Source organism: Harpia harpyja, chromosome 3 (genome assembly GCF_026419915.1).
Source record: "Harpia harpyja isolate bHarHar1 chromosome 3, bHarHar1 primary haplotype, whole genome shotgun sequence".
NCBI classification, from domain to species: domain Eukaryota; kingdom Metazoa; phylum Chordata; class Aves; order Accipitriformes; family Accipitridae; genus Harpia; species Harpia harpyja.
In genome coordinates, this window is record NC_068942.1 from 14,263,251 (window position 1) to 14,283,797 (window position 20,547).

Consider the following 20,547-nt stretch of genomic DNA (forward strand, 5'->3'; position numbering starts at 1 on the left):
TCCTGCCTGGTCCTAGAGATGGAATAAGACTTGGTTTTATTATTGATATGAACATTTATAAACATAACTTATAGTAATTATTGATTCAGAAGAGTTATATTTTGCTAGTCTTAGCTTTGAGGAATTTTACATTTTTAGGATAAGACTAGAGAAAACTCTTCACATTACAAGAAAAGAAGTCTATATGTAATTAATAATAAAGAGAACCACTGCAGTAATTTAGTATGAAGTCCTGGATAGCAATCTTCTTTATTAGAAGACGCATATGCATACATATTGATGTATACAGTCACGATGCTGTGATAACCGATAAATAATAAACCCAGCATCGATAAGTAACAGCAATCACTGGTACTTTATCAGAATTACTTTGCAACACCATCTGCCTAAAATTTGGGTTTACAAAATAAAAAAGTTTTCGGTAGGGACTTTTAATAATTGAAATTATTTACATACACCAAATTATCATTTAAAATTACTTCCTGTTTTCACAATACTTTTCAGCTAGGGCACATAATCAAGTAGGTCAGAGTTTTAATAGTGAGAGAGCATGTGTAATCACTGCCAAAACTGAAGTGACAGTGGAAAAGCCTGCTATGAATGTAACTGCAAAGTTCAATGAACAGAATGAATGTAGAATGGAAAAGTGCTATTTTTTCTTGCTCACCTAGTTCGCAACATAATTCATAAAAATCTCACCTCATTACTAAAACCCTGCTTACGTCCAGTAAAGAAGGAGGGAAAGAAGAAAAAAGAAACACAAAAAATATTTCAGGCATTATTAAGAAATGTGTATGGAAAAGAGTTTACAAAGTTGAAAATTTTTTTACTCTAGTAATGGGAAATTATTAATACATACAAAGTATTAATTTAGAGCAACATAGTAACTTCAGCGTAGAAAGACTGTCTGCTTCATCATGCTCTCCTATTTCAGTCCAAAATACCACTAGTAGCCTAGTTCTTCATTTTGTTTTGGGGAAGAGGCTAAAATTCATTTATGTATAAAAATCAAGAAGTGGCAATGGGAGGACCTAGGTAAAAATCAGGGTTTTTTCCTGTCATGGACTCATCTCATTGCTTTGAATTTTTTTTTTTTATCTGAAATCTACTCATTTTCAAAGGATTTCTACAGTTTCATATGTACTTCATAGGACAGAAACACTAATCTGAAGTGTAGTGTATTTGCAGTTCCTAAACTTTTGGGGGAATGGAAGTGGAATAAAAATGGCCTCCAGATGAGGAAAAACTTGGAAACTATTATGTTATTTGTGACCCAAAATCTAGTTCCTAGATTTTCAAAGGAACTATAATTAAAGCATTTATTAATTTCAGGTTTGCATTTGCATCAATAATAGTTTTGCTTCTTTGCTCTTCAAAACATTGGAAAGGTTAAAAAAACAAAGATATAAAGTCCAAAAATTCTGGGACTCTGAAATACTCATTTTTTGTTTTCTTTTATTTGTTGTAGCTAGTCAGTCTTTCCTTATGATTAATCAGAATTGTAGGAGGTGCAGAGGAGAGAGAATACTAATCCAAGAGTTACTGATGTAATTGCTGCTGCTGTTCTTGCGGACTCAGGAGCCCAGCAGTGAGCTTTGTTTTATCACCGCTTATCAGAGTGCACAGAAGATATGTAGACAACTTATAAACTGAGGAAAGGGCACTCACTTGTGCTGGATCTTGCTTATTGCTCTTTGCATATGTTGTTTCCTATGAAAACTCATGAGCTTTCTTTCATCAACTGCACTTAGACCACCTTGTCGTCTAAGCAGGTTTCTTTTGTTGCTTTTTACCCTATATTAAATTGACTCCTGCTTCAAAACTTTACTTGTCAGCTTCTCTAATGTATACATTTCTCAGACAGGAATACTCTGATATGTGTTGCTGCTTTATTTATAGTTTCACAGTTGCTTTGCCAATCATTACCCTGCTTTCTAGCCTTTACTACTGTAATAGATGAAGTGCCTGCGTTTAACAGTAAAGCAGTTTTTCCTATAAGAGTTAACACTGTAGCAGGCAGATGCATGCACACTTCAAATACACAGGGATAGTGTATATATAGTATGGGGGATAAAAGGCAGGAGCAGGATCATCAACTGAAGTAGACACAGGCATTTCAGGTTGGATCACTGTTTCAAAAGATCTCAGCTGATTCTTCTAGGAAACTGAAGGCCTGATATAAATCATCTGTGACAGTTGTCTTCTGCCTCTTTTCTGAGCAGTACATTTTCACCATCTTCATTTTCATCCTCAGGTGAATCAAATCAGTCATAATGAAAGATGTAAAAATCAGGTGATTGTCAGGTATTAGTTGGAAGTAGCACTTCAGCATCAATCCTGATAATTTTCTCCTTCCTTTCCATCCTGCATGCTTCATCCTTCATACTTTGCCTGTGTGTATTTAAATATGTGTATTTTGTGAGTCATTACATGCATTTGTTATGCTTATTCTGATGAGGAAAAATTGCTTTATCTGACAAATTGTTGTCTCACTTCTCAGGAATCCACCCTTAATGTACAGTAGGGTCTGCCTTTATTACCTTTTCTACAAACATTGTTAGAAGATGAAAATGCTAGCAATTTAAATTTTCATTCCTTTCGTGATGGAATAAAATCCTTTCAATGTTTTTGAAAGATATGTCCATTAAAAAGGTCTGTAGTACAATTTTTCAGCAATAACTTTCTCTGTGCTTTCCATGCTGTCATTTATATTCATCCAGAAGGCATCCATGTCTCTTGCTGCTCCATACTTTTATTGTATTATACATGAGATGATTTTACTTCCATAATATTCAAAGTATAGTATGGAATAACATGGACAGTACTATAGTTCCAACACGTACTTCAGAAGCCAAGCTTTTCAAAAAAGTTATTTCTAATTTTACCAGTAATGAAATTGCCTTCTAAAGAAAAACCAAAATAAATCAAAATAATTGTTTTATTGGCTCTTCAGTCAGTCTTCTAACCTGCTCCCCACACCTTGTGCAGTGAAAGCCACAGCTACTACTTATCTAAGTGTAAGGCGTGGGATGCGTGTTAATACTGTAAGAGTAGCATGATGCCTTAACTTGTACAAAACAGTGGTAGCCTCTAGGGAGTTGCAGAAATGCCTTCTGACCTTAGCAATTAGTAACTTTTAAAGGTAGTGGGCATCAAAAAACATGCAGGAGGTAATTTCTCTTTAATGTTTTATACATACATAACGTGAAACAAAATTAAGATCCTTGGCATAGCACAGTTAAAATTTATCAGAATTTCTTCCACCTGTATAAACTTTAAAAATATTTTTAAAAAATCATCCTGTTAAAGATATTTTATTTTCTTTTTAAGGAAAGTTATTTTACTGTTCTGTTGCATCTTCAGTTACTGTGAATATTCCTCACCCTTAAACTAGTACCTCAGCAGATTTGTACAAGGTGTGTTACACTACAGTCTTTGTCAACAGCTAGCATCCTAATTCGAATAAGTACATATAAGTGAGACTGACATTTTCAAGTTGGAATAAATTTTTTATCATGTTTTTGCTTTATTTTGTGCCTCAGACCTGCAGATATAAGCCAAACTTCTTTTATTGGTCCTATGTCTCTTGCTTTGCCTTGAAGACTGCCAGACTGTCATGAGCCTTGCTCGCTACAGATATGTCTTGGTGTTAAGGCCAGATTATCAATACTTTCTGTGTTGCTAAAATTATGTAGTAGTTGAAAACAGATCTGGTCAAATTTTGAAAGCAGGCTAATTTCCCCAACCTATAAACCTCTATATATCTCTGTTCCTTCCTTCTCATATTCTTGGAGTTAAAGGGATTCAGAGAGCAGGAGAAGGAAATTTACTGTCTTTTAAATAAATATTATGGGAAAATGAATCAAACTCTTACTGTGTGAATAGTCCTGATTCTGCCACTTCTGAACTATTGAATACTTTTTTTTGTAATTTTCTTGGAATATAGATTTATATTTTTTTTTAATAGGGGGAAGTATTTCTATTTTTGTTATTGTGTTTGTTGATCAAGAAACTGATTATACAGAAAGCGATGTTATTCATTTAAAATATACTATTGGATTTTCTGTAGTGTTTACATAGTACTAAAGTACTTCAAGGCCCACAAAAAGAGATTTATGCATTTGCTGAACTGCAAGGCTGTGCCTGTCAACGTGGGCCTGCCAGCCTTCACAGAAACAGACATTTCTAAATGTTAGGTTTCTGCAGGCCTCCAAATATCTCTAGTCTTTTTTCTGTCATGGATTTGGTAAAAATTACTTGCATGTCCAATTAAACAAAGGGGTATTGGAAGCAAACAGTGTGTCTGACCTTAGTCTGTTTTCAACCTAAAGTGCTTCTAAATGTTTCTCCTTAAGGCATATTAGGAAGTGGGAAACCTAGAGTAGCATTCACCTTTTTTTTTTTTTTTTTTTAAACTGCCTTCTTTGTAGACTTTTGTAATTTCACAACTCCGAAAAATTCCAAGATGTTCACATAAATCGAATTCATAGCTTAACTTTATTTGCTGTAGTGTCCTGCATCAATTAAATACACAGAGGCATGAAGTGAAAGACTTTTTATCCATGCAGCTGAGTTTAAAAAAAAAAAAAAAAAAAGGTGGGTGTGTGTGAATAAAGTCCTGCTAAACCTGGCTTGCATTGTCAGTTAGAAAACGGGCAGCTAGCTGTCATGTTTGTTCTCATAGCCTGTGTAAGCTAAAGTCATGTTGCTTTCAGAGTTGATTCTTAACATGGCTCACACTTTATGTAAAAACTGTCTTAACATTTTGCTAAGAAACCATCCTTCAAAGCTTTGGATTTGAGAAGTCGTATCACTTCTATTTGCCAAGTGCCGAACATGTTGAGCAGCTTAAAAATGTGGATGATTTCCAAGATCTCAATTAAGGAAAAAAAACCCTACCAATAACTAAGCAGAGTGTCTTTTCATCACCTTCTAAGCACATTGTGCTCATTTTTGGGGTGTCCGTGCACAGGCACTGGCAGTGGGGGGCTGCAGGCCCACCTGGAGCCGTCCGGCTCTGACGGACCCACCGCAGGGCACAGCTGAGCCCCTCAGCCAGGCTGATGGTGCCTCTGTAAAAGCATATTTAAGAAAGGGCAAAACCACTGTGCAGCTGTTCAGAGAGAGTACTGAGGAAAAAAGTGTGAAAAGCAGCCCTGCAGCCACCAAGGTCAGTGAAGAAGGAGGGGGAGGAGGTGCTCCAGGCACCAGAGTAGAGATTCCCCCGCAGCCCGTGGAAGAGGCTGTGGTGAAGCCGATATCCACACTGCAGCCCTGGGAGGACCCCACGCCGCAGCAGGTGCCCTAATGGAAACTGTGGCCCTTGGAGAGCCCATGCAGGAGCAGGCGCCTGGCAGGAGCTGTGGCCCTTGGAGAGGAGCCCACGCAGGAGCAGGTTTATCCTGGCAGGAACTGCGGCCCATGGAAAGGACCCATGCTGGAGTAGTTTGTGAAGGACTATCCTGTGGGAGGGACCCCACGTTGGAGTGAGGGAAAAGTGCGAGGAAGGAATGGCAGAGATGAAGGGTTATGGACTGACTGCAGTCCCATCCCCTGGAAGGTAGAGGAGTTGGGAACAAAGCAGTGAAGTTGAGCCTGGGAAGAAGGGGGACTAGGAGGAAGGGGTTTTTAAGTCTCATCTTTGTTGCCTCATTATTGTACTCTATTTTTAATTTGCAATAAATCAAATTAATTTTCCCCCAGTCAAGTCTGTCTTGCCCATGACAGTAATTCATAAATGACCTCCCAGTCTATCTTGACCCGTGAGCTTTTCTGTCCTGTTTTCTCCCCCTGTCCAGTTGAGGAGGGGAGGTGAGAGAGTCACTGGGTAGGCATCTGGCAGCCACCAAGGTCAACCCACCACAGCTAGTTGTAGTTTTGGAATTTTTTTTAAACAAAGTTAGTGCTTTCGTTGAAATTTTACTTTGGTATTTTAAATCCAACAGAAATGGTTTTTAGCTTATTGCAAATTTTATTAGCTGGCTATCTTTCTTTTTAACTTTAGCTAGCTATTTATACTGGAAATAAGAGTAGTTTAGAACAAAAGGGCAATTCTTATTGAAGAGCATGAGTAATACAACAGTACTGATAGTGTTTTTGAAAACACCAGCGTTGCAAATGAAAAGAGAATTTGTGTAAGCTGCATTTGCATTGGCAAATACATTTGTCTGATTACTGAACAGAATGCTTTTCTTGAGGAGAGGAAATAGCCTGAAGAACTCAATGTATTTTGACATCTCGAGGATTAGCTGATGAATTGTACTTGTGATGGCAAGGCAGAAGTGAGAAGTGAAGCAGAGACCACAAAAGCATCAGAGCTGAATAGGGCAAGTAGTTCTGAGAACGGGAAATGGCATCAGGACATTTGAGTAATATGGATGATCTCTTTGATAGGTTCTGTCAGCTGATAGACTCTGACATTAAGTCATGAAGGCTTTATTCCCGATTGGAATCTGATACTAATAAAAGGGAATAATGCTTTTTTCTTAAGTTCTTATCTGCAATATAAAACTAATCAAGTCTGAAACTATTTGACGTAAAAGAGGGCTATAAACTTGAGGTGCCTTCTGTTTCATCTACAGCTTTCTGTTTCTGATACAGTTTCTCATTTCCTGCACTTTAATAAGGTATAGAGATGCTTCTAGCTAAAAACAAATAGTGAACTTGATTCCTGCTACTTTTCCTATGGAAATACATAAATTTTGTTAATTTTTAGTGCATTATATTCTATGATATTCTGCTATATACGTGTTTCCCATTTCATGCATATGCAAAGCCTGCTGCTAGAAGCTGAATATGCATATATAGTAATTTACCTTATGCGTGTAGTAAGTAGATTATAGTGATTCTTTACGGTAGTTACTCATTTACATACTTCTTTTAAATAAACATTACCCACCCATTGCATGCACTTCTATGTTTATGTGTAACAAGAAATTATGACATCTTTGCATTAGGAAAAGGGGATAAAGGATGAGAGAGTATTTGAAATCAAAGGGGGGGGTTGCACTCAGGAATTGGCAAAAAAATTAGTGATGACAGAATTATCACTAAATCATGTTAGACATTAAGGGTTTCTTTTTGACTGCAGGACCTATTTAACTCTGAAGCCATATAAGTAGACTGAACTGTGATAAATGTCATCAGTCTATGTAAGCAGCACTTTCAAGGTCCAGTTCTTCCAATAAAAAGGATTTTTGTATAAAAGAAAAATCTTGAAAAACAGGATTTGGTGGTGTGGGTTTATTTTTTTAACACTATTTTTCTTGACATTCTCTCTGTCCATTTCATAGGTTTTGGTAGGAATTAATGAGTTCTGTGGATGTGGTCTTTAAGGGAGCAGTTATAAAGAAACACTCTTAAGCATTACTACTATGAAATTGTTTTAAATAGTGTTTTAAATAGCTAAAAAGACCTTCTAGCCTGGCTTGATACACATGAAGATACTGGCATCTGGCTATTGAATCTATATATGCAAAAATGTAGTAAAACAAATATATATGGCTAAGAATTTGACAGATGTACATGATCAGCACAGGCAAAAATAATTTACTGGTTCATGTTTCAGTTACCCCCAAACTGGAGAAGAATTGAAATGACTCCCTGATTTTGTGGGCTTTGCAGCATGCCCTTAATAGCAAGTAGGTTGTCCTTCTGGTTACATGTATAATGCTAAAATGTATGAAATTACATTACATTGTGAAATTAAAACATGGAAAAGCATTGCATTTCTTATTCCTCCCAAAGCATTATTTTCTACAAATATGTTTCTATTTCTATTTCTAAACTGTGTTGATAAAGTAGCCTTCAAAATTTCTTGATTAGTAAGGTATCTATCAAACAGAATCCATAGGAACTTTATTTCTCACTTTATTGAATGCAGGGATGTCATCTTACCATGCACGTCACTGTACTCATACAAAAATGTTTCAGTACAGTGACCAAGAATTATGCATTTTTTTTAATTCAGAATATTAACTGAATAACTCTAATTCAGAATATTAAGCTCTTCTCCCTTAATAACAATTCTCAGGTTGTCATATGGTACTGTATTTTAACAGAAATCAAATGTAGGACAACACTTTTATTTTTTAGATTGATATTGTCAATTGTTATCCCATTCATATTACCATAGCATTTTGTGAAAACTGTATGAAGTGCTTATGCTGAAAAATTACATGGAATATGCAATCTAACGTGCCTGTGAAGCAAGATAATACTATTTTATTTTCCCATCTCTTGGTGCTTCGTCACTGTCTAATCTCTTTCTCCTTCTCTGGTATATTTTGTCCGTCCCTGTAGGTGCTTACTCTGATGTTAGTCTTCTGTAAGTGGCCTTCATCTCCAATTACATGCCACTGATTTTTTACTTGCAGTTGTTGAAAACACCTGCATTACTGCTGACTTTAGATGCCAGTCTGTTTCCTTCCAAGAACAGAGTGGTTCTTTGCTCTAGAAACTTTAGATACATTAGACGCAATAGAATCTACAAATTTTTTTTGGTATGAGGAGATAAACTGTCATGAAGTGGCCATCAGAAGTGATCCAGAGATTATAAAGCTCACAGATACAGAAGAGCCCTCCTCTTTTAAAGTTGTTCATTTCAAAAGAAGAGTTGAGCCTGGTTAATATTCCTTCTTCTGGTATGCCTAGAATGAAAAGTAGTGCTGAATTCTGTGCACACCCATGGCTTCAGGAGCAGAATATCCTCTTTTGATCAGCATTTGGATTGGGAGATATAATTTATCAAGAGGACATCAAAATCTAATACAAAAAAAGAAAGAGGAAGGGACATGCCTCTCTTCTTCTGAGAAAACTTCCAGAATATTTCTCAGTAGTACAACCTTGCTGAAAGAAAATTTCCTTTCTTATGAATTTTCAAAGTTATGCAGTATTTAAAATGAGAGTCAGTCTTACTTAAAATGAGGTAAAAACCTTATCTTTCAAATGAGAGAAATATACTAAAATGTTGAGGACAGAAATGCTTGCTAAAGTGTATGGCTGAGTCAAGAAAGATCAAAAACTTTTTACACAGTAGGATTTCTGTATCCCAAGGTCATCTCCATTTCACACTGTCATCTCCATATGGATTTCCTTCATTTCAGAAGTCTTCACAGTCTGAAAAATAAAATCTTCCTCCCTGCTTCATTGTCCATGCTATCTTCAGGGCAAATTGTGTTTGAAAAAACCACTATCCAAGATCTCTTTGAGGCAGTGAGGCTTGATGGGAGTCTACAGACTGTTACATGTCTTTTTCTGTCTTGCTTTTTAAACTTTTTTTCTGTAAATGTTTGTCATGAAATGGAGTGGTTTGGACCACTTAAAGAATCATTTCCAATGGTATTAGCAAAAGAAAAATTATTTAGTAGGAATTTATATAAAAGCGCGACTTCATAGGATTTGATGGCAAGGTTCACTCTATTACTTAATATGTGGATGAAACGTACATAGGTAAATTAAGTTAGAATCAGACTAAAATGACAACTGACAAATGACAAATGACTCCCAGACAACTTGGGAGGAGTACAGGGATCTTGTTAGATCATACAGAGAGAAAATTAGAAAGGCAAAAGCTCAGCTAGAACTAAATCTGGCCACTATCGTAAAGGGCAACAAAAAATGTTTTTACAAATATGTTAACAGTAAAAAGAATCCCAAGGAGAATATCTTTCCTTTAATGGATACAGAAGGGAACGTAGCAACCAGTGATGAGGAAAAGGCTGAGGTACTTAATGCCTTCTTTGCTTCAGTCTTTAATAGTGATTCCAGTTATCCCCAGGGTACTCCACCCCTTGAGCTGGAAGGTAAGGATGAAGAGCATAACATACCCCCCTTAATCCAGGAGGAAATAGTTAGGGACCTGCTACGCCATCTGGACACTCACAAATCTATGGGACCTGATGGGATCCATCCAAGAGTACTGAGGGAACTGGCAGAGGTCCTTGCCAAGCCACTCTCCATCATCTATCAGCGATCCTGGTCAACAGGGGAGGTCCCAGAGGACTGGAGGCTTGCCAATGTGATGCCCATTTACAAGAAGGGTCAGAGGGAGGATCTGGGGAACTACAGGCCTGTCAGCCTGACCTCAGTACTGTGGAAGATTATGGAATGGTTTGTCTTGAGAGCGCTCACATGGCATGTGCAGGACAAACAGGGGATCAGGCCCAGTCAGCATGGGTTTATGAAAGGCAGGTCCTGCTTGACCAACATGATCTCCTTCTATGACCAGGTGACCCGCCTAGTGGATGAGGGAAAGGCTGTGGATGTTACCTTCCTTCACTTCAGCAAGGCCTTTGACGCTGTCTCTCATGGCATACTCCTTGAGAAACTGGCGTCTCGTGGCCTGGATAAGTGCACTCTTCACTGGGTGAAAAACTGGCTGGATGGATGAGCCCAGAGGGTTGTGGTGAATGGGGTGAAATCCAGTTGGCAACAGGTCACGAGTGGTGTTCCCCAGGGCTCGGTGTTGGGCCCTGTTCTGTTTAATATCTTTATTGATGATTTGGATGAGGGGATCGAGTGCACCCTCAGCAAGTTTGCAGACGACACCAAGTTGGGAGGCAGGGTCGATCTGCTTGAGGGTAGGGAGGCTCTACAGAGAGATCTGGACAGGCTGGATCGATGGGCTGAGGCCAGTTGTATGGGGTTCAACAGGGCCAAGTGCCGGGTCCTGCACTTGGGTCACAGCAACCCCATGCAGCGCTACAGGCTTGGGGAAGAGTGGCTGGAAAGCTGCCCAGCAGAGAAAGACCTGGGGGTGCTGGTTGACAGCTGGCTGAATATGAGCCAGCAGTGTGCCCAGGTGGCCAAGAAGGCCAATCGCATCCTGGCCTGTATCAGGAACAGTGTGGCCAGCAGGAGCAGGGAGGTGATCGTCCCCCTGTACTGGGCACTGGTGAGGCCGCACCTCGAGTACTGTGTTCAGTTTTGGGCCCCTCACTACAGGAAAGACATTGAGTTGCTGGACTGTGTCCAGAGAAGGGCAACCAAGTTGGTGAGGGGACTTGAGCACAAGTCTTATGGGGAGCGGCTGAGGGAACTGGGGCTGTTTAGTCTAGAAAAGAGAAGGCTGAGGGGAGACCTTATAGCTCTCTGCAACTACCTGAAGGGGGGTTGTAGTGAGGTGGGTGTTGGTCTCTTCTGTCAGGTGTCTGGAGATAGGACAAGAAGAAATGGCCTCAAGTTGAGGCAAGGGAGATTTAGGTTAGATATTAGGAAAAGTTTTTTTACTGAGAGGGTTGTCAGACATTGGAATAGGCTGCCCAGGGAAGTGGTTGATTCACCATCCCTGGAGGTATTCAAAAAGCGAGTGGACAGGGTACTTCAGGACATGGTTTAGTGGGCATGGTTGATGGTTGGGCTCAATGATCTTGAAGGTCTTTTCCAACCTAAATGATTCTATGATTCTAAAATTAGGTATACAGAGACCGAAAACACAGTAAGTTAAAAAAGAGAAATATACAAAGAAAAATCGAGTTAGAATTGATTTTTCATGATTTGTACAGAAATCAGGAATGTAGAAGGGTAAGGGAGACCCTCCCGTTGGGTCACAAGGTTCAGAGAAGAACCCCTTGCTTTCTAAGCTCCTGTTGGAGTTTAGGTGCAGCTGGATCAACTCCTAGTCCCCGACTTTGTCAACGGTTTATATCTAAAGGGATTACGAGTATAATAGCAGCCCGAGATTCATTCACAGTTGAATAAAGTTCATGACAGTAATTTAAGTATAGATTTTAAAAGCAATAACTTGTAATATACTTGCTGTAGAATATTCAGGTTAGTACACACACACACATGCATAAAGGCACTAAGAGATATACATAAGCAAGTAAAAGAGGTATACGTGTTAAAAAATTCCCCTTGAGTTCAGTGAAAATATTCACATCGAATGCTTTGGCATCTTTCTCAATGGGCAAAGGGTCAAGCCTCAAGGAGCGGAGAGTATCAGCCCAAGTCTTGTCAGCTTTCCGCGACAGACCTCCTCCCATTTTCGCAAACAGGAAAAGTTTGTGAGCTCTGAGAGGCATCCCACTCAAAGGGAGATGCTGGTCGCAGCCCACTGCGGCTCAGGAGAGCTCAAAGGGTCTCACTTAGAACCACTGCTTATAGGTTCGGGAGATGACTGGCTTTAGTCATGAGGAAATTGCTGGGATTCCAGCTGCGCTGGTGCCATTTTGCATGAGTTAACGATTTAGATAAGGAAGACTCTGGGGCTGTCGGAGAATGTCTTAAGATTCAGATATGGGATGCTCCAAGGTTGTTGGGGGAGGACTGGGATATGTCTCAAGGTTGTTATGAGAGAACTAGTTATCTCTACTTTCGGGGGTTTTTTGTTTTCACCGGACAGCAGGAGTCCTTGAGATGGTCCACATGACTCCCTGTCTTAGCCATGTGAGAGTTCGTGATACAGTCAAGGGACGCTTAACTGCCTGACTCATTATGCTTATGCTAAGACTTAGAGAGACTTCCCGAGTTCGTAACTCAGCCCAGAGAGGGGGAAAGAAATGGACCACCACAATGTTAAGTGTATTTCTTAATTAGCGTTTAGTTCTGAAAGCAAGACTATTAAAATAATCAGAAGGGGTGTGTCTTTGTACACATGCAAATACCTACTGTATTGTGTTTAAAGATTTGAAATACTGTGGGTTTTTTAAGGTTCTGATCTTGTCAGTCTCTTCACCAGTAAGCAGTGTACGCTCCCAGTTGATAGCAGTCTGGTGACCAGTAACACCCAGGTCCTCAGCTGGGCTGGATTCATTATCGGCTTTTGGAGGGAGAAGGTGGAATCCCAAAAGCATTTTGATGGATGAGCAGAAGGAAAAAAAGCTAGTCATTTCTCTAAGAGTATCCAAAATAGGGAATAACAAAAGGGAAATGAAGACAATCTGGATTAGGTGAACATGCATTGACTAGAATCTGAAACTGGAGAAAATACTTGGAGCCCTCTCCCTTCCAGGTTGTGTACACTTCCGTAATGTCGCTATGCCCATCCAGCTCACCTCAGGAACAAGTTTTCAATTTGTTAGCATTGTAGTGCTATTTCTTGACCCTTTAAAGACAAGGAAGGAGTTTTTCCATGGGTGCCATTTTTATGAATTATATGGTTTTCCCACAGTTTTATTCCTTCCTTACACCAACTTGGGGAAATAGTAAAGCAGGTGAAAAAAAAATTATGTTAAACAGCAGAGAGGCAATTCAGGGCTGGTAATGTTAATTCTTTGCCTGAATATTTTAACCATCAGAAATAAAGGCAGTAAGCTCTGTGACCTCACATGTAGGACTCCTGATTGTCTCTGATGATGTAAACGATTAAGAAACAAATCAAGGTTTGCTTGTATAAGAGATTTCTGGATAACTTTTCAGTGGGTTCAGTTAATAAGCTTGTTGCTTAGTTGAATTGTGGTCTGCATTCTTTGGTTTTTTTGTTGCTGGGACAACTACATTGCTTTCTCACGCTGATGTTGGCGATCTGTGCCTTCAGCATTGTACTTCCTTTTTTTTTTTTTGGCATCTTCCAATACCCTAGTGGGATTGTTGGAAGCCCTTCTGATTTACTGCTCTCCCATTAATATATGTGCCTGTGACAGCTAAGATTTTGCCGGGGGTGGGGGGAGTGCTTATACATCATCAAACAGTAGCAGTTTGACTAAAATATAGTAGTCCTTTATAAGGAACTGGTGGTGCTGCCTGTGACCTAAATTAATTTCTAGATTTATGACAGAATCCATCTTGATTTTACTAAAATCAGACTTCCATGCTTTAGAAATTAGATTTGCTACTGTAAGACATTCCTTTACATTTTATTTGAAATAATTTATTTTTCACATAGACATATAGTGGTTGATTATATTACAGGCCTACTTGCTTGCTGTTATTGCATAATCTGTAAAATTTTAGTACATTCTTTGAGTAGCCTATTTTGTGTTTAATAATCAAATGACACATATTCTGATAAAATGTGTAATTGACTGGCATTCTTTGGTATGACTGACTTGGCTAAAATCTCTGTTTAGATTGGGTTGGAAGGTGGGAGTTAATTTTTATTTTAGCAGTAAAGTCTAGTTGAAACGATGCCAGATAAAATTACAGTAATTTTGAACAGGAAAAAATTTGTTCTGTGTGTTCTCTAGTTAAAGGATATAGGGGGTTTCTGTAATTGCATTCTTGGTTGTGTGTTCCCTTTTATTGGAAGTAATTATGTTCGTGCCTGACTTAGCTCCGTTTCCTACAAGTTTTTCTAAACTGTTTCGAAACCAAAGTTTTGAGCATTTTTTTCTTTTTTTTTTTTTTTTTTTTTTTACTTAAATGAACTTATATAACTCTTTGGTATTGTACTCTAGCACTTATATGAAAATATACAAATATTCAATTTGGATGAAGAGCCTTTGCTATAAGTATATACTCTTCTATTTTTCCGTTCCAGTGTGCACATTTTTTCATTTACTTTAAGCTTTATCAGAATAAATTCAGTTTTAATATATCTGTACTTGAAGCTCTTGCATTAATCACTGTCTCTGCAGAGGTTTGATATTACAGTGGAACTTTAAAAGTACTAGTGTACAAATATAAGAAAAATAAATGTGTTTTGGATACATCATTGATCCAGACTGCAACTGAATATATAGAGAAGAATGCTGTTGCTCTTTGGTTGTATGGCTAAGACCAACAGTGTCACCTGCAGGTGAATCAAGTAGATTTCTTAATTTTTCAAGTGGAAAATTCAGACACACAAGGTAAGTTACTTATTGCAAATGGGAAGATCTGGTTTAATAACTTTCCAATTAGTCTCTTAAATAAATTTTGCTGTTTATTCTTGTTATGAAATTAACTGCAAATATGTTATTCAAAATATTGTTTTAAGAAGTGCTTGCTAAAAAAATTTTGATATCATTCTTTAATGTGTATAAAAGATGTTTATTGAGACTATTCAGCCCATTTACTATTTAAAAATCAAATTACACTGAAAATGTATGTGACTTGCGACATTAAATTTTGTTTACTGTGTATGTTTTTATCGAGGTGAAAATTTATTGTTTATCGATGATTCATGTCAATTCATTGTGGTAGAATATTGCAGAAGTGAATATGAAGTAAAATGTCAAAAGTATTGCATTTGGGTTAAAAAAATCAAATTAATAAACACTTTTTCAATTTGTATATGTAAAAGATTGCTCTTAGATTATTGTATCTGTTACTTCAGTACAACAGATATTAATGATGCCAAAGTTTTTCTGAAAGTAGAATAACATACAAATTTAATTTATATTGAGAGAGAGGACTGCTGTTCAGTCATTTTTTGAGGCTTCAGCATCTTCCTTTCTCTGATGCCAGGTTTGTAATTAATTAAAAAAAAGACACTTATTTCTTCACTTTTGCATGACTGGGAATCAAATTCTATTTTGACCTTTACATGAAGAATTTTTAGTTGTATTGTTACAATGATGTGATCATGCAGTGGCTACTGAACCACATGTGAGTTGCAAATTACTTGTAATGTTTTAAGGTACGTTGTGAATACTAGTGACATTATCAGAGAGGCTTGTGTGTAATACAGGTGCGTGATTGTGGGAAGAAGGAAGCCCAGTTGGAGCTGCTAAGTTGCTCTCCCACTTCTGCAATAGAGTGCTGAAGCTCCTATGGGGAAGATGCCTTTGAGCTTTCTATTCCTTTTGTGTCACTCAGGTGGCATATATATACACACATATATATCAGTCTTGTGGATTCTGAGCATAGAAAGATTTAAATAGCTTTGTGTAGACTTATCATGTGTTGGCTAGTCAGCTATACTATTTAGAGACCTCAGTGGTAAGTGGTTACCTTACATAAGATTCAGTAGTAGATTAAGCCTATTTCTTGGGTCTTCACAGACACCAGTTTTGGTTTGTGCTGGTTTTAGACTGTTTTCGCCATTTAAGAAAATACTTTAGACAGTGACATCAAAACCCAAATGTTACTACTTCACGTCAAAGGCATAGTGCTAAGTGCAAGATTTCTTTGCTGCTCCTTCTGCTTGTTTGATCTTGCTTTACTGTAACTCAGACAGTCCACCGCTTGTTTGATCTTGCTTTACTGTAACTCAGACAGTCCATCTTACTTAGTGGTATACTTGCCAAGTTGTATTCACTGCTACTTCTCTCAAAACAGATAAAAGTTACATTGATATGGTAACCTTGGTATTGGGACAGCGGGGAGGGAGTTCCTAATGTAGCAGACAGTTTCAAAGACTTTTAATTCAGTTGTGTGCTAATATGCAAATCTTGTAGATCCAGTATTATAGCTGTAATAAGTTCAGTTAGCTTAATGCGTTTATGTCACGCAGTGTGATTCTTGAGTTTTAATCTTTTATGCAGAAGTTAGAGTCTTCACTTAATGTGCTTCAGAAAGTGCATTGTGTGTAAGGATATTATATGTAGGGTTATTAAACAAAATGGTCTGGTGTTGAAAACTGATCAAATAGCATGTTACCGCAATATTTTCCACACTCCTTTGTAAATCATTTAATGAGGATACGATACTAATGAGTTCAATAAGCTACTTCAGTATTTTTTAATCTAGATGGAAAACTCAAAGGCTTTCAGACTTTAGGAGTCTCTAGTGATCCTGTGAACTTGTTCTTCCTAGCTGATGCCTCCAAGCTCAAGAGTGGCTCATGCTGATGAGCAGTAAGTCAAACAAGAGTGGCAGGAGGCCTGCAGAACAAAAAGCAAACATAGAAAGGAAGCATGCAAGAGGTGGGTGCAGGAACAGGTGACCTGGAAAGATTGTAGTTGCTGTTTGAGCATGAAGGGACAGGGTTAAGTAAGCCAAAGCCGAGGAGCGTATGTGAAGGGCAACAAGAAAGGCTTCTATGGGTGTATAGCAAAAGGAAGACTGGGGAAAACCGCTGCTAAATGGGGTAGGGCACCTGATGGCGAAGGACATGTAAAAGGCTGAGGTACTTAATGCCTTCTTCACTTCAGCCTTTATTGTTAGGATTGGTTTCCAGCAATCCCAGGCCCCTGAGACAAATGGGAAAGTCCGGGGAAGGAAAACTTTAACACTTGGTGGAAGAAAGTCAGATTAGGGAACGTGCAAACAAACTGAGCGTAATACAGGTCAATGCAGTCTGATGAGATGCACCCACAAGTCCTGAGGGAGCTGGTCAAAGTCATCGTGAGGTCATTCACGATTACCTTTGAAACGTCATGGTGATCCTCTGTCATGGGACAGAGTTGCACCCGCAGTAAGCTTGCAGGTGGTACAAAACTAGGAGGAGTGGTTGACAGATCAGATGGTTGTACAGCCATTCAGAGGGGCCTTGACAGGCTGGAGAAATGGGCCAATAGAGATCTCATGAAGTTCCAAAGTTAAATGCCGTGTCCTGCACAGGAGTGGGGTAATAATTCTGTGCACCAGTCCAGGCTGGAGGCCAATCAGCTGGAAAGCAGCTTCCCAGAAAAGATACAGATGTTCTGGTGGACAACAAATTGAACATGAGTCAGCAATGTCCCCTTCAGTCTGGGCTGCATTCAGGAGAGTGTTGCCAGCAGCTCGAAGGAGCCGATCCTTCCCCTCCACTCAGCCCTGGTGAGACACATCTGGAGTGCTGGGTCCAGTTCTGGACTCCCTGTTATGAGAGGAGCAGGGCCATGCTAGAGTGAGTCTGGCAAAGAGCCATGAAGGGTGACTAAGGGATAGAAACATCTGACACACAAGGAGAGGCAAAGCAAGCTGGGGTCATTCAACCCAGGTATGAGAAGGCTCAGTTAGATGTGATCAATGTTTATGAGTACATTGTGTATTCATGTGTAAAGAAGACTGAGCCAGACCTCAGCATTCCAGTGAGAGGACAAGAGGTAATGGGCACAAACTTGCCATACAGGAAATTCTCTGTAAACATGAGGTTTTACTTTTTTTCTTGTGAGGGTGGTCAGACACTGGAAGTTTGTTTAGAGAAGTTGTGGAGTCTTCACCTTAGAGGTACTCAAAACCCGACTGGCTGTGATGTTGAGCAGACTCCTCTAGGTGATCCTGTTTTAGCAGTGGGTTGGACTGGAAGATGTCCAAAGGTGCCTTCCAACCTTATCCATTCTGTGATTCTGTGAAAATCAAGATTAGTCTATTTTGATGGAATTGCCTATGTGATATTTACTTGCATGTATCAATAAAAGATGAGCAAGGAACTGTTTTAGACACCATGCCTGTTACAATGTTCTGTATAATGATTAAAGATGACATTTTGTCAAACAAATTTCAGATTTTCTTTTCCAGTGATGGAAGACTAATAAGCAGTATGCTTTTCATATTTTTATATGTAAAATTAAGACTAAAAATCCTTAAAATACATTTTCTAAATGTTAAATTCTAAAGTACAATGAGAATGTCTCAATTGAAGTTCTTAACAGCAAGAATCTGAAATTGAAGTACTTCATAGTATGAACTAACTGCTCATCTGCATATGAATAACTAATGAATTTATTAAAAACACCAAACAAAATATTATTATAAGGTTTTATCTCTGAGGCTTTTTTTGGCACTGAGGATGTAATCTTCAGTAAAACTTGTAGGAATATAATTTTCAGGAGTGTCTATTATCATTAATATTTTATCTGTGAAGAACTTGGAAGAATGATTTACTTTTGTTGCTTTTAATGGTCTTTTATTGCTGAAAAGGTTCTGTGCAAAAGGAATCCACGTGTCTATAAAATTACTGAGTAACTGTTTTGCACTTCCAAATACTTTTTTAAGCACAGTAAATTTTACAGGATAAAAAAAGCAGTCTTTTATAGTTAATGCAAATGATGCATTAAGTTAGACCCTTCTCCCAGAGTACAATTTAAAGGTACTCAGAAGTCCAATTATCTTTGATTTAGATGTAAAAATTGCAGAATAACAGCTGTGCCTGCTGAGTGAATATTCCTCTGCAAAAAGATAGCTTATTTGAGGAGAGTTGAGGACAGGTTGCTCAGGGAATGTTTGCCTCTTGGCTCTCTTTCAAATTTAACTGCTTCTGGTCAGTTGAAAATGCAAGTAAATTACAAAATAGCATCAGAGCAATTTAGAATTTATATCCTCTAAGTTGTCGTTTTGCATGTTACAGAATATTTTAGGTTGTTTAGTGTTTATTGTGACTATTTGTGGAACAAAACCCCACAATATACTTCAAATTAATACTTACAAATATTGCAGATAATCTTGCTAAATTTGACTGCATTTAAAAGTACAGCTTTTTTCTATATTACATTAAAAATTTTTTTAAAGAATCTTTGATACTAAAGAATCACTTTACATGCAAAAACTGTATTGAAATATACTCTAACTTACAATAGAATTAGAGTATATATAATACTAGTATGAAGTATTTTTAGTATAATAAAAGTATTTTATTAGCATAAAGTGTATGATAGTATTAGCAGAGTGTATATTAGCAGCATATTAAATTATTAATATAGAGTATAATTAGGATGTTACACATATTTGTTTAGAATTGAAATTTGAAAGATGTTTTTTAATTGAAGTTTTAAGGACATTTACCTTGGTGTGAATGCAACATTAAATGCAGCTATGTGCACTAAGCTGATCATAAAACTGTACAAAATAGTACGAGAATTAATATAATTTGTCCTTCTGCAAAAATAGATGTAATACATATATTCCACTATTGATAAATATTGGTCTAATTTGATCTCGCAACACCCTGGTCATGGTGAATCTCCTTCGGGGTTATCTGTCTTTGCTGTTGGTTTTTTTTTCATTATAATTTTTAACAGAAATTTATTTTCAACATAAATCCTACTCAAATTTTATTACCGCTTTCCTTATCTGAATGTCTGTCTTCCCCAGCCACAGCTGTTTGCTTTTTGAAGACTCTTGTAGTTGTAGTTATCTCTGTTCAGTCACATTTATTTAGCCTAAGCATCAATTCATTTAAACTTTTCCTAAAGGTCATGCTTCATTTATGTTTAGTCATTCTCATTTTTCACTTCTGGACTCTCAGTTAGTTTGCACTTCTTGAATCAAGTTGCCCAAAACATAATGTATTGCCCCAAGGTCATACTGCTGCTGAGCAGAGTGGAAGGTTTATTTAGCATGTCCAAATAACAGCATTTCTGTTCCAAGGTTTCATTTTTTGCAACAGCATAGCATTTTTGGTTCATGTGCAGACTGATCTGCTCTTTCCCTTTTCCTCCTCCAACTACTGTCTTGCCAGTTGTTTTACATCCTGTATTTGTTGAGATAATTGTTCCTAAGGGTCAGATCAATCTATTTTGGCTTTAGCCATGTAAAAGCTAGGCAGCTAGTCTAAACTGGTTGCACAGACTTGTAGGGAGAACACTAGAGAGAAAAGACTTCTAAGGCTGATTCATGCTAAGACAGATGAACTGAACCAGCTAGAGGGAACCTAGACAACTAGTTTAGATGGTGGATTTCTAAATTAGCAGGTAAGATAGGCAAAATGAATCTCATCCTTGGTGTAGAGTCTTGAAGTTGTATTGCTGACTTTCATCCATTAATGCATCTGTTCTTTAACTTATTAAAGCATTTTTAAATTCTTACTCCATCCTCCAATGT

At 38.0% G+C, this 20,547-nt stretch overlaps 1 protein-coding gene across 4 annotated transcripts in view; it reads left to right on the forward strand.

Annotated features, from left to right (window-relative positions):
- Positions 1-20,547, forward strand: part of ASCC3 (activating signal cointegrator 1 complex subunit 3) — a 287,526-nt gene that overhangs the window by 81,569 nt on the left and 185,410 nt on the right. The gene's annotated exons all lie outside the window — the stretch shown is intronic.